The sequence below is a fragment of the Trichechus manatus genome, unplaced genomic scaffold (assembly GCF_000243295.1).
Source record: "Trichechus manatus latirostris isolate Lorelei unplaced genomic scaffold, TriManLat1.0 scaffold00012, whole genome shotgun sequence".
Taxonomy (NCBI): domain Eukaryota; kingdom Metazoa; phylum Chordata; class Mammalia; order Sirenia; family Trichechidae; genus Trichechus; species Trichechus manatus.
The window spans coordinates 27,980,419-27,983,175 of record NW_004443948.1 but is presented as its reverse complement, the minus strand read 5'-3'; the positions used below and the strand labels follow the sequence as shown (position 1 = coordinate 27,983,175).

The 2,757-nt window shown below is 39.9% G+C and overlaps 1 long non-coding RNA gene across 1 annotated transcript in view; it reads right to left on the bottom strand.

The window, feature by feature from the left end:
* Window positions 1–1,078: 1,078 nt before the first annotated feature.
* Window positions 1,079–2,757, bottom strand: part of LOC111819578 (uncharacterized) — a 31,312-nt gene continuing 29,633 nt past the window's right edge. Inside the window, exons 2-3 of the long non-coding RNA XR_002823169.1 lie at window positions 2,146–2,270; window positions 1,079–1,126 (exon numbers count right to left, since the gene is read on the bottom strand). This is a non-coding gene — a long non-coding RNA (uncharacterized LOC111819578). The remainder of the gene's footprint in view (window positions 1,127–2,145; window positions 2,271–2,757) is intronic.

The window sequence follows — 2,757 nt, the reverse complement described above, 5'->3', positions numbered from 1 at the left end:
GGGTGACTATTTTAGGCTAAACACTTATTCAATAGCAAAAGTAATGAACCTCACTTAGTTTGTATTTAATAGACCTCATATTTACTGAAGCCTGAAACTCTTGGTTATTACCACTTATGTAACACGGAACTTGGAGCTGATGTAAGAGCATGACAGAGGTGACATTAACCCAAAGAAAAGAAAATTTACCCTGAGAGATTATCTACTGGTCGTCAAAGGACATTTCAGAATTACCTGGAGATTTGCTATACTAAAGTAGGCTTCTGGAGTGGTTTAGAAAAATATTCCCCGGAATTCTGGGGATGAAACATTCAATTTTAAAACATCAGCTTCCCTTCCTATTATGTGATGCTATTCTGAATTATGAGTATCTTAGTTATGCAGTGCTGCTATAACAGAAATACCGCAAGTGGGTGGCTTTAACAAACAGAAATTTATTTTCTCACAGTTTAGGAAGCTAGAAGTCCGAATTCAGGGCACCAGCTCTAGGGAAAGGCTTTCTGTCTCTGTCAGCTTTGGGGGAAGGTCTTTGTCTCTTCAGCTTGCTTCCTGGTTCCTTGGAGATCTCCACGTGGCTTGGCATCAATCTTCCCCCATCTCTGTTTACTTGGTTGTTTAATCTCTTTTATATCTCAAAAGAAATTGATTTAAGACACACCCTACACTAATCCTGTCTCATTAACATAAGAAAGACAATCCATTCCCAAATGGAATTATAAGTACAGGCATGGAGGTTAGGATTTACAACACACATTATTGGGGAACACAATTCAATCCATAACAATGAGGAAATAGATTTTACTCCCGGATACGTAGCTTCGGGATTCCTAGTAACAATCATTTTCTTTTTTCACCCTTCCAAAAATCCATAGTTTTCCTAAGAACTATTGGAGGTTTTTGGTTTTTTTTCCACAAAAATACCCGTCCAACTGCCATGAAGTCAGTTCCGTCTCATGGAGACCCCATGTGTGTCAGAGTAGAATTGTGTTCCGTAGAGTTTTCAATGGCTGCTTTCTTGGAAGTCGATCGCCATACCTTTCTTCTGAGGTGCCTCTGGGTAGACTTGAATCTCCAATCTTTCAGTTAGCAGCTGAGAACATGAACTATTTGCACCACCCAGGGACTCCTTTACAAAAACAGTGTTTACTTAATTCCAAAATAACTGGTCCATTGTGTTAGGCAAGTAAATCAGTCAAAGCAAATCAGTGATGTCATACACACAAAAACAAAATTATTCGTGATAATATTTAATTATTTAATCTGTCATCTTGCAATTTTATAGGTTCAAGTGCCCAAATATGAACTTATACTTTCAGCTTCTAATCTGGTTCAAATTTATTCTCAATCCAACCTTACAGTTAACCAGGTGAAATACCAAATAGCAGTTTCAAGGATAGCCTTCTCGAGGAACCCTGGTGACACAATGGTTAGCTCAGCTGCTAACCGAAAGGTCAGCAGTTCAAACCCACTAGTGACTCCACAGGAGAAAAATGTGGCAGTCTGCTTCCGTAAAGATTACTGCCTTGAAAACCCTATGGGGCAGTTCTACTCTGTCCTATGAGACAACTATGAGTCAGAATTGACTCAACAGCAACGGGTTTGATTTTTTGTGTTTGCTTTTGGTTCTTCTAAATTTTTTTTTTTAATTGTGCTTTACGTAAAAATTTACAAAACAAATTCATTTCTTCTTCAAAAATTTATATACAAACTGTTTCGTGACATTGGCTGCAATCCCTGCAATGTGTCAGCACTCTCCCCCTTTCCCTTTCCACCCTGGGTTCTCCATGTCCATTCATCCAGCTTTCCTGTCCCTTCCTGCCTTCTCGTCTTTGCTGCTGGGCAGGTGTTGCCCATTTGGTCTTGTATATTTGATTGAACTAAGAAGCACATTCTTCACATGTGTTATTATTTGTTTTATAGGCCTGTCTAATCCCAGGCCGAGAGGTGGACTTTGGGAGTGGTCCCAGTTCTGAGCTAGCAGGGTATCTGAGGGCCATAGTCTCAGGGATTCCTCCAGTCTCTGTCAGAGCAGTAAACCTGGTCTTTTCTTGTGAATTTGAATTTTGTTCTACATTCTTCTCCTACTCTGTCCAGAATAAATTTTAAGGGGTGAAGAATCTGGATTTGTTTTTCTCCAACACTCACCTGAAGCACCTTTAAGGTATGAACACTTCTTATCTATGGTCTTGTTCAAAACATCCTTCCATCTGTGGCTCTCAGGAGCAGACGATCCCCCCAGAGCTGCTCTGGGCATGATAGACATCATGGACCTGACAATACACGGGATGAAAAATGTCAGGCTGGTCCTCCAGTTGGAATCGATCTGTTACTTTAAACTTTAAACCTTAAAGAGTTATGTGTCATTTTCACTCACTTGGCAGGTATGGAATTCTCTTGTAACAGTTTGCAGGGTTGAAGCTTGGCTCACTATGCAGTACTCTTTTTTTTGTTTTTTCCCTACTGCAGAGATCGAAGGCCTGAATATGGCTTATAGCCCAGTCAGTAATCAAAATGACCACATGTAGGAAAGAGTAAATGGACTGACCCCAAAGCTATGTATCCACCTCAGAGATTTACAGTAGGGATCCTGAGGAGATATCTAGTACCCAAGAAGTATTGCTAGATATCTCAAATTCATGGTGTTCTTTATTTTCACTTGTGTAAGAAATTGAGGTTGAAACAAACGTTGTCTGACATTCCCCATCTCCTACAGTAAGGGTAGTAGTGATAGTCATGCTAAAAGGAGTAGTAGTAACA